This window comes from Littorina saxatilis, linkage group LG4, assembly GCF_037325665.1.
Source record: "Littorina saxatilis isolate snail1 linkage group LG4, US_GU_Lsax_2.0, whole genome shotgun sequence".
NCBI lineage: Eukaryota > Metazoa > Mollusca > Gastropoda > Littorinimorpha > Littorinidae > Littorina > Littorina saxatilis.
Genome location: NC_090248.1, coordinates 42,791,304 through 42,803,145, shown reverse-complemented (window position 1 = coordinate 42,803,145; position 11,842 = coordinate 42,791,304). Strand labels below are relative to the sequence as shown.

Here is an 11,842-nt window from a genome sequence, read left to right as displayed (position 1 = left end):
ACTATCACTAAAATAATGACGAAAGCATTAGCAAACAACACCAGCAACAGATGAATAAGATAGATATAACATTAAAGCAACAACAACATTACACAAAAAGCTGGTCGATGGAGAATTTGATGTGAGAGCGCTGTTAAAATAAAGGGTTCTTAACTTAGACTCATTTTGGGGCAGTGACAAAAACGTCAGTCGCTTTACATGATTACGACCACTTTCATTACAGTGTGTTCCATCGATGTAGTTCATAACCAAAAGCACATGATTATTCGAAGAAACACTCAATAAAGTGAGATCTAACTCGATACTAAAAACTTATTGATGCTACAAAGTTGACATTTTCGATGGGTTGGGAGTTGGGGGTCGTTAAGTGTAGGCTATCAATGGTATTACCGAACAGGTTCTCAAAAATCGATTTATCAAAACCAAACGAACCTATCCTTCCGGTAGACCCAGGAAAGATCAATCCTCCGTTCCCACACCATTGACTGCATCGAGCTGAACATGTCTGTGATTGACCTGAAGTTAACAAAGGCAGAATCAATCTCCTGGAGCTGCTTCAAACACACACACAAACACACACACACACACACACACACACACACACACACACACACACACACACACACACACACACACGAGAGGAGTAGAGAGAGAGAGAGAGAGAGAGAGAGAGAGAGAGAGAGAGAGAGGGAGAGAGAGAGAGAGAGAGAGAGAGAGAGAGAGAGAGAGAGAGAGAGAGAGAGAGATGGAACTTTGATGAGGCCTAAAAAAAAAGGTGTGGTTACGGTAACCCGACCTACCCTATTTTGGGGGGCAGACCCTATAACTTTTTATTACATTTGTCACAAAAATACCAAAAAAAACAAGTAAACGAGTGCAGAAAACGCAATGAAAGCGAAAGCGCCCGAGTCGCACACTTATTTCCCTGTCAAGTAGGTTTAATTTGTACACATTAGAAAAAAAAGTTAAAAAAAAAAAAAAAGTGATTGCCTACCTTCCTACCCTATTTTTTTTGGCTATGTTACCGTAACCACACCTATTATTTTTTTTGGCCTGATGGAACTTTATTTTTCAAGGATAGACGTTTAAGGCGACGCCTTTTCTTACAACCGGTCCTTACTTCTAATACAAAGGTATTAGAAGTAGAGAGAGAGAGAGAGAGAGAGAGAGAGAGAGAGAGAGAGAGAGAGAGAGAGAGAGAGAGAGAGAGAGAGAGAGAGAGAGAGAGAGAGAGAGAGAGAGAGAGAGAGAGAGAGAGAGAGAGAGAGAGAGAGGAAATTGAAATGAACTTTATTTTTCGAGGGTAACAGAATAACTTCAATAAGCAATGTAAACATGCTTATTTTTCATCCAGCTCTCGACCATTGAAGGTAACTCGATAAATAACAAGAACAAACAGATGTTAAATATTAACTTTAGTACAATTTACAGAATTAACATGTGCAACAATTACAAATACATGTTAATATGCATGATGAATATCAAGAAATAATTGAATATTATATCGTACATTATTATTTTGTTTGATAAATTAAAACAATGTTCTCATTGCATTATGTATGATTATGGTTCAATATAATCATAGAGTACTGATATTTTATCAGCTTTACAATAGTACTAGTGTTTACAAGTTTTGCAAGAGAAACAGCATGCAATTTTCCTTGAATATTGTTTCACTGACTTGCATTTTAATTACATCAGGAATGGAGTTTCACACAAGGGCGCCACAAAATGGGAGACTTGACTTGTACAGGTTAATTTTAGGGGTTGGGGTTATCAATTTGTTTAGTTTACTTGACATATTCCGATTGAAATTTGAGGCAATGAGTGTAGGTGCATTCTCTCACATAATGCTATGCATCACCGCGCCTTTATTATAGGCAAATCTTAATATCATATGAAGAATCTTTAATCGTTTATAATCAGACGTAAAGAGAGATTTATTTTTTAAAATAATTAATTTAACAGCTCGTCTATGTAAAGACCCAAGTGTTTCAAAGCGGTTGCACTTGCAGAGTCCCACACTGTGGACGCATAATCAATAGTTGATTGAATATGTGCCTGATAAAACAGTATCCGTGTGCATAGGTCTAGAAAGTGTTGAATTTTTGATAACTAATATATATTTTTTGGAAGGGTTTTACAAAGTGTATCTACATGTTTAGACCAAGAACAGTTATTGTCAATGGTTATTCCCAACACTTTATGGCTATCATTTTCGATTGCATCTTGATTTTGTATTTGCAGTTTCGGAAATCTGGATGATGGATGTTGTCATTTTTGTCCAGTGGTTAGAAGAATGCATTTGGTTTAATTTGGGTTAGGTGACATATGGTTTAGTCCTGACCATTCCAGCCATTAATCAAGGTTTTCTTGGAGGACTCTTGCTAGTTCACTTAGATCTTTGTGACTAGAATGAATTGTAGTGTCATCTGCAAACCGTCCACACATACATTTAACAAATAAGGGTAGGTCATGGTAAAGAGACATCAAATCAAATCAAATCAAATCAAATTTTATTTTACGAGGGTTGTGGCATAAGCAATATAAACGAGTTTCTTTTCAACCAGCCCTCGCCCAGAGAGAGACTACTGTAATCTTATAAACATATTTGTCAGTAAGTACTGGTGTCACATGACTGATGTGAACCAGTTGATTGGCTAATGGCGATGCGCTAAAACTGTTAGCGCACTCTTGGAGTGCGCTAACTTTTCCACAGAGCGTATTCTTACGCCCTTTGCCTAAGCAAGACTGTGCTCTCATTATCAGAATTAATTACTGACATGTAGCTTATATTCTCCACAATACCAAATGACCATAAATTCCCTGCTTCTCAATTAAAGCAGAAGTGGGTTTTTTTCTGACAGATTGCATGTGCCTGTGCCACAGTGCGGCTGCCACTGATCTAAAAATAGAAGCCGCTGTGTTTCATCTAATTCTCGCCGACTTGCATAGATTCTTCTCATATGCCGTGTTAGTGGCATGTAGCTTATCATCCACATTACCAAATGATGAGTTAATATAAAATTCCCACCCGCTAGCAGAAAACACAAGTGTTATTCCGATAACGTACCAGCTAGACCAGTTTGGAAGACTGACTCGATCGACTCTGTCATACGTAGCCGCACTGACTACACTGAAATACGACTGCATCAGTTCAGTAAATGAATGGTTTCCGAATTATTATTTCAAGGCAAGAACAATCGTAATCGAAAACGTGTAGGGTTCAGAACGTTCTTACCATATATAAGACTTATTACCAGCGTGCCTCGTGCGTGCAGACTCAGTGGCAGTGCAGACTGCATGCAGTGGTTTGATTGCCCTAGCAGACGACATAAACCCCGCTCAGCAAATTAACATGTTGGGCAAATGTGAACGAAAAAACGATGGGGATATAATACGTGTAGGGTTCAGAGCATTCTTACCGTTCATATGTAGTACCAGACTCCCCGATGAGTGAAGATACCACACGAGAAACATGCCACATTTATTTTGGAAATGTGCTTTCCGTCGACCGTGGCAAGGGGCAAAACTCTGCACAGTCAATCTGTCGAAGTTCGATGAAGGTTTCGAAACCAAGAGCACAGTCCTTTCCCCGCGTTTAAATGAAAGATCATCACTTTTTAGCTTAACGCTACACTGGAATTTACCAACAGAAATTAAAACAAGAGTTTGCGTGTGACGAAAGCACGACACACTTGAGACAGCCCACACAAAAGTAGATCCAGTGACACAAACCTGACCACACAGTTACGCCTATCCAAATGCGCATTGCAAAATGTGCGTTTTGAATCTTCTTTTTTCTCTGGCGGTACTGACAATATCGTTATTGAAACAATCCCAGTGCACTAAGGGATTTATAGAGCAAATCTCGAAAATGATTATTGAACTCAGCGCTATGCGCTTCGTTCAATAATGAATTTTCTCGATTTGCTCTATAAATCCCTTAGTGCACTGGGATGTCTCAATAACTTAAAATATACAAACGTAAAACAATTACAAAAGATAGACATAAAAGTAAAAAAGTAAAAATAAAAAGGCAGAACAACTATTCACAGGACTATATACACGTTGCAGGCTAGACACACATTCTTACGTTATGATCAAAATTGGGAATTACCCTGTACAGCAGGGCCGGACCCAGGGGGGGGGGGGGGGTTCCAGGGGTTCCGGAACCCCACCCCTGGAAAAAGCATGTACCTTGCTTTGAGTGGTTTTTTTTTCTTCTAGTTTTAGCACCAAAACAATGCTGCTCTTAACCCTCAAAACAAGGTCCAGAATGCACCAGATTGCACAGATTTTAACCGTTTTTCAAAACTTTTCCGGGGGAGCATGCCCCCGGACCCCCCTAGTTCAGCTTCACCTCTTCGCTGATTTGCCCCCCCCCCCCCCAAAAAAAAAAGGAGGACCCCCCCCCCCCCTTACAACTCATTTGGTCCGGCCCTGTACAGGAAGAGAGAGAGAGAGAGAGAGAGAGAGAGAGAGAGAGAGAGAGAGAGAGAGAGAGAGAGAGAGAGAGAGAGAGAGAGAGAGAGAGAGAGAGAGAGAGAATGAGAGAACGAGCTAACTTTATTTTACACAGATAAAGGTTTAAGGCACATTGCCTTATTATTATTATTATTATTATTATTATTTTTATTATTATTATTATTATTATTATTATTATTATTATTATTATTATTATTATTATTATTATTATTATTATTATTATTATTATTATTATTATTATTATTATTATTGCCTTGTCTAACATCCTGTCCTTAAACAAATACAAAACATATAATATCCACTAATAGTCCAGGCATATTAGAGAACAACGTTGAAGTGACAATGACTAGGTTTAAAATGTCCCTTATCAGAAAGTTCAACCTCAGTCCTTTGATGTTTATTAAACACATTTTCATATAAAGTTGGCGCTTCATACGGAAAAATGGCTTTGAAATTGACCCAAATCCTTCTTTGGGCTCTGTAAATGTCGTTTGGGGGTATGGTTGTAAAATGGTATCTACTGGTCACCCCAATGTATAAACTGAAAACTCTTTCTGCACCAGAACACGCAGAAAGGATTGTATCTGCCTGATGTCTGATGCTTTTCAAAATCCCCAACCACTAACACCTTCAAAACGGACTTTAACTGACACTGTTGTTTTTCCCTATATAATCCTTACTATTTTTCCGAGACGTCGTCGTGTTGTGTATTTAGCTTGCCACAACCTCATACATGGTCCTAAAAGTTAAAGTTGAAGAAAATACTAAAGATAAATGAAAAAGCTGACGCAGTGTCATTCGCACCGTGAATCCCCCCATGGGAACATACTAAAGTCTGGTTCCAAATAGGCTCAATTTCCTTCTATTTCTTTGTATTTCTGCCTCGTAGGGGTAGGGGTGTTCAAACCAAAGGCACCTTTAAACCAAAATTCAAATCACACATCTTACAATACTAAGACACTCAGCAGTAAAAGGGTGTCTGCTGGTAAAAAATTCCAAACAATCCTAAAAGTACTTCACTACTAAAAGTGCTTTTAAAAAGAGCCGTTATTTTTCCCTCTATATTCAGTATTGTGTTGTCTGCGAACATGTAGTCTATTTAGATGGTTGTCGTGTGCACTTGAGTTGCTAAAGCGTTTTCAGTTGGGCATATGTCGAAAAGCAAAGAATTAGCCCTTTGAAAACCATCAGAACTGTCACACAAAAATAACATTTACCTATCTCACCAACTGACCAAACATAGGGCTTTTCCTTATGTATTATCGTGTTTTTTGTAGCATACTTGTGAAAACAGCCACCACTGTTGTAAATGATACTTTAAAGAGCATTATTTCATTTTTACAGTTGAAGGACAACCTGGACTGCCGTATATTACAGCTGTTTTACAATCAGCCAAAATTTTCTTAACAAACGTATGTTAAGAACAACTCCCATAGTGAAATTGAAGGAAAACAAATTGAAAATCCCCCTGCCATAGAGGAGCTAAAGAATCAACAATAAACGACTGCATGGATAGCTTGATGCACGAATGCATTGCGGACATGTTTGTCTCCAACCAAGAGAAAGTTCCAAAAAATCCCTTTTGTGCTTCTTATTATACAGTGACGTCAAAGACAGCCTTTTCTGCTGTTCATACATTCAGGGGTTATGGTTACACTAAACGACGTAGTTGTAGCCATACTGCCATCCAGATTTATTTTTTCCTTGCGAGCAGTCACAGGGTGTTTGTGCTGTCTGCCAACCGTTAGATGACCCCGCCCAAGTCTGTTAAGGGACCGTTTGACCGTTATAGAACGCGTCTTTTTGATTTTTTGGCACAGTTGGAAACGGTTGATTTTTATCCCTACCATTGTTTCCAAACATTATATAGGAATGTTTTGTGAACAACGGATAATAGCCGCTACTCGCATGTGTAGCAAAAGTGAGCGTACATACTCACCCTGGTCGTCCAGCCGTTGTCCGTTGCCCGTCTTTATCTGTCTGTACTGAACATTACCTTTGGATATTTCTCCAACGCTATGAAGTGAAGAAACACCAAATGTTGCAAAATGTTGTATGACCCCAAGAGCTCAAAAAAGATACTTGAGAACCTTGACCTTACCTTAAGGTCAAGGTCACAGGGAGAATGAATGTGGTCTAAAAACTGCAAAATTTCACATTGTGCCAGTTTTCTGGAAAACAAATTAAAAACAGCGGGCTTAGTTTTGTATGGTATACAAGAAAAAGAAAGCCTTATCTTCTGATACCATTTTGGTTGACCTCGCTTCAATGTCAAGGTCAGAGGAGCCCTTCAAAGTTGAATTGTAGACATATTTTGATGTGAGCTTGCCCCTTTAACTTTACTATGGACGATATCTCTTACAAACTTAAACACTGAGTGGGCCTTTGTTAGAATTTCATAGTGATCCACATCTGGCCACATGTCGTCAGTGTCAAGGTCACATTGACCCCTATCAAAAATGTGACCAAGACGGGTAAAGAAATCACTATTTAAAAGTGACCATGTGTCTTGATAAAAAGTGTTAAAAAGCACCATTATTCTTTGTATAATTATGTTGAATTACTGGTCTTATGTTCAGTGACCTTGGCCCTTGACTTTGGGTCAAGGTCATATGTATTTTCGTAAGAGAAATGTGTAAAACAATTTGTATCGAATGATGCTATTGACAGTTTCAATTGTTTGACCTTGAATTTCGAGGTCACATAAAGGTGAAAGTCATGTAAAGGATACAGTTAGCATGTTTCAATGTATATTTTATGAACCAGCTGTAAGACAAGTCCTACGGGCCTAACGCTTTCTTGCATTGAAATGCCTTTTCTCTTTTGCCTTCTTCTACGGTACCCCTTGGTTATAGAGGATCCAGCTCTGTATACTTGGTTTTACTAAGTGCCTGTCTATAACAGCGAAGGGTGAATGTCGTAAACCAACTCACTGCGCACAACTTGCTTCAAGGTCAAGGTCACAGGGGACATAAAATAATGTTGTTCAAAAACAGTAAATTTTCACATTTTCACAATTTTCTCCCACGTTATTGAGAATGACGACCTTAGCTACAAGTGTTATTTAGGTCAAAGCAAGCCCTATCTATTGATACCAGTTTGGTTGACCTTGCTTCAAGGTCAAGGTCACAGGGGACCTTCAAAGTTGGATTGTATACATGTTTTGAAGTGACCTTGACCCTGAACTATGAAAAAAATCTTTCAAACTTCATAATTGTGTGGGGCACATGTTATATACTGATATTGAGCCACATTTAGTCACATATCATCAAGGTCAAGGTCACTTTGCCCCTTATGAAATGTGACTGAAACGGGCAATTGAATCACTAAAAGTGACAATGTCTCTTTGTAGAAAGTGCCAATAAGTATGTTTATGCTTCCTATGTCTTGAATTGATAGCCTTGTGATGTGTGACCTTTGATGATCTTGACCTTGGCCAAAGGTCATGTGTAATTTGGTAGGAAAAATCTGTAAACCAGTTCTAATAGTGTACAATGTCCTTGCCAGCTTCAGTTGTTAGACCTTCACCTTCAAGGTCACCTGAAGGTCAAGGTCACTTTAAGACAAAGGTCAAGCATGAGAGTCGCATGGGCTTTGCTTTGTTAAGATTTTTTACCAAGAGACATGGATTTCTTTACCCGGCTTGGTCACATTTTTCATAGGGGTCAATGTGACCTTGACCCTAACGATATGTGACCAGATGTGGCTCACTATGAAATTCTAACAAACGCCCAGTGTTTAAGTTTGTAAGAGATATCGTCCATAGTAAAGTTAAAGGGGCAAGCTCACATCAAAATATGTCTACAATTCAACTTTGAAGGGCTCCTCTGACCTTGACATTGAAGCGAGGTCAACCAAAATGGTATCAGAAGATAAGGCTTTCTTTTTCTTGTATACCATACAAAACTAAGCCCGCTGTTTTTAATTTGTTTTCCAGAAAACTGGCACAATGTGAAATTTTGCAGTTTTTAGACCACATTCATTCTCCCTGTGACCTTGACCTTAAGGTAAGGTCAAGGTTCTCAAGTATCTTTTTTGAGCTCTTGGGGTCATACAACATTTTGCAACATTTGGTGTTTCTTCACTTCATAGCGTTGGAGAAATATCCAAAGGTAATGTTCAGTACAGACAGATAAAGACGGGCAACGGACAACGGCTGGACGACCAGGGTGAGTATGTACGCTCACTTTTGCTACACATGCGAGTAGCGGCTATTATCCGTTGTTCACAAAACATTCCTATATAATGTTTGGAAACAATGGTAGGGATAAAAATCAACCGTTTCCAACTGTGCCAAAAAATCAAAAAGACGCGTTCTATAACGGTCAAACGGTCCCTTAACAGACTTGGGCGGGGTCATCTAACGGTTGGCAGACAGCACAAACACCCTGTGACTGCTCGCAAGGAAAAAATAAATCTGGATGGCAGTATGGCTACAACTACGTCGTTTAGTGTAACCATAACCCCTGAATGTATGAACAGCAGAAAAGGCTGTCTTTGACGTCACTGTATAATAAGAAGCACAAAAGGGATTTTTTGGAACTTTCTCTTGGTTGGAGACAAACATGTCCGCAATGCATTCGTGCATCAAGCTATCCATGCAGTCGTTTATTGTTGATTCTTTAGCTCCTCTATGGCAGGGGGATTTTCAATTTGTTTTCCTTCAATTTCACTATGGGAGTTGTTCTTAACATACGTTTGTTAAGAAAATTTTGGCTGATTGTAAAACAGCTGTAATATACGGCAGTCCAGGTTGTCCTTCAACTGTAAAAATGAAATAATGCTCTTTAAAGTATCATTTACAACAGTGGTGGCTGTTTTCACAAGTATGCTACAAAAAACACGACAATACATAATACATAAGGAAAAGCCCTATGTTTGGTCAGTTGGTGAGATAGGTAAATGTTATTTTTGTGTGACAGTTCTGATGGTTTTCAAAGGGCTAATTCTTTGCTTTTCGACATATGCCCAACTGAAAACGCTTTAGCAACTCAAGTGCACACGACAACCATCTAAATAGACTACATGTTCGCAGAAAACACAATACTGAATATAGAGGGAAAAATAACGGCTCTTTTTAAAAGCACTTTTAGTAGTGAAGTACTTTTAGGATTGTTTGGAATTTTTTACCAGCAGACACCCTTTTACTGCTGAGTGTCTTAGTATTGTAAGATGTGTGATTTGAATTTTGGTTTAAAGGTGCCTTTGGTTTGAACACCCCTACCCCTACGAGGCAGAAATACAAAGAAATAGAAGGAAATTGAGCCTATTTGGAACCAGACTTTAGTATGTTCCCATGGGGGGATTCACGGTGCGAATGACACTGCGTCAGCTTTTTCAATTATCTTTAGTATTTTCTTCAACTTTAACTTTTAGGACCATGTATGAGGTTGTGGCAAGCTAAATACACAACACGACGACGTCTCGGAAAAATAGTAAGGATTATATAGGGAAAAACAACAGTGTCAGTTAAAGTCCGTTTTGAAGGTGTTAGTGGTTGGGGATTTTGAAAAGCATCAGACATCAGGCAGATACAATCCTTTCTGCGTGTTCTGGTGCAGAAAGAGTTTTCAGTTTATACATTGGGGTGACCAGTAGATACCATTTTACAACCATACCCCCAAACGACATTTACAGAGCCCAAAGAAGGATTTGGGTCAATTTCAAAGCCATTTTTCCGTATGAAGCGCCAACTTTATATGAAAATGTGTTTAATAAACATCAAAGGACTGAGGTTGAACTTTCTGATAAGGGACATTTTAAACCTAGTCATTGTCACTTCAACGTTCCCTTCACTAAAGTGGCTAAGATGCCTGGACTATAAAGAAGAATACAATGGAACAAATTGATAGATGAAAAAGGCTAAACTCATTGCCTCCAATTTCAATCTGAATATGTCAAGTAAACTAAACAAATTGATAACCCGAACCCCTAGAATTAACCTGTACAAGTCAAGTCTCCCATATTCTGGCGCCCTTGTGTGAAACAAAAATGAATTCGGAGAAAGTTAGAAAGACCACAATAAAGAAGAGAGGTAATGAAGAAGAAAAGAAAATAAAAATAATTAAAATAATACACACACGACTAACAAACAAACAACAAACAAGCCTTATGAAATCAAATGTAACAAGAAATAAAGATAAGAGAAGAGAATACAAATTAAAAATAAATATTTTTATTTATATTTCGAGAGAGAGAGATAGATAGAGTGAGAGAGAGAGAGAGAGAGAGCGTGACACTTACCTTGTACAGTAACAAACAAGCAGATGACAACAGCAAACGCAATACCACACAACTCCATTCTGCGCTCCGTGTGTAATCCCTTACAAGGAACCTTCTAGCTTTAAACACAGCAACCTGTTAAATATATACAGTAACATTATATCCAATCCAACCAGGAAAACATTTGCTCTTCGCTACCTTAGAATCTCAAACAGAATGAGGCAGAGCGATGTCAAGATATAAAATAACCAAAGGGAAGTAATCGCTTGCATACCGGCACGGTTGGCCTAGTGGTAAGGCGTCCGCCCCGTGATCGGGAGGTCGTGGGTTCGAACCCCGGCCGGGTCATAACTAAGACTTTAAAATTGGCAATCTAGTGGCTGCTCCACCTGGCGTCTGGCATTATGGGGTTAGTGCTAGGACTGGTTGGTCCGGTGTCAGAATAATGTGACTGGGTGAGACATGAAGCCTGTGCTGCGACTTCTGTCCTGTGTGTGGCGCACGTTATATGTCAAAGCAGCACCGCCCTGATATGGCCCTTCGTGGTCGGCTGGGCAAACAAACAAACAAATTTTAATGCATACGACATGTGTAATAGAGTAAGCGAGAGTTGTACGGAACCTTTTCTCCTGGCACCTGAGAGAATAACAAGCATTTAAATGAACAAGCGACTTTCATACTCAATAAAGGATGATCACCGCAAGCTCAAATGCTCATCATTCTCTAAGGCACTCCAACTAACACCTACGTTCACAGTCATATACAAGAACCAGCTTTTATTCTCGACCGGACTTAGTCCTTAGATCAAGACTGGTTTAAACAGAACAAACACACAAACACACACATTGTTACAGGGTCGCCTCGAAAGTATCATTAGAATCTCAAACAGAATGAGGCAGAGCGATGTTAAGATATCAAATGACCAAAGGGAAGTACATGTCGTATGCATTAAGAGCGATTACTTCCCTTTGGTTATTTGATATCAAAATCGTCTCTCTCTCTCTCTCTCTCTCTCTCTCTCTCTCTCTCTCTCTCTCTCTCTCTCTCTCTCTCTCTCTCTCTCTCTCTCTCTCTCAAGTAAAAGCGCGTGCATACATTTGTGTGTGTGTGTGTGTGTTTGTGTGTGTGTGTG

General features: G+C 39.1%; 1 long non-coding RNA gene across 1 annotated transcript in view; it reads right to left on the bottom strand.

The window, feature by feature from the left end:
* Window positions 1-10,894, bottom strand: part of LOC138964807 (uncharacterized) — an 11,286-nt gene extending 392 nt beyond the window's left edge. Inside the window, exons 1-2 of the long non-coding RNA XR_011455220.1 lie at window positions 10,732-10,894; window positions 433-516 (exon numbers count right to left, since the gene is read on the bottom strand). This is a non-coding gene — a long non-coding RNA (uncharacterized lncRNA). The remainder of the gene's footprint in view (window positions 1-432; window positions 517-10,731) is intronic.
* Window positions 10,895-11,842: the final 948 nt, after the last annotated feature.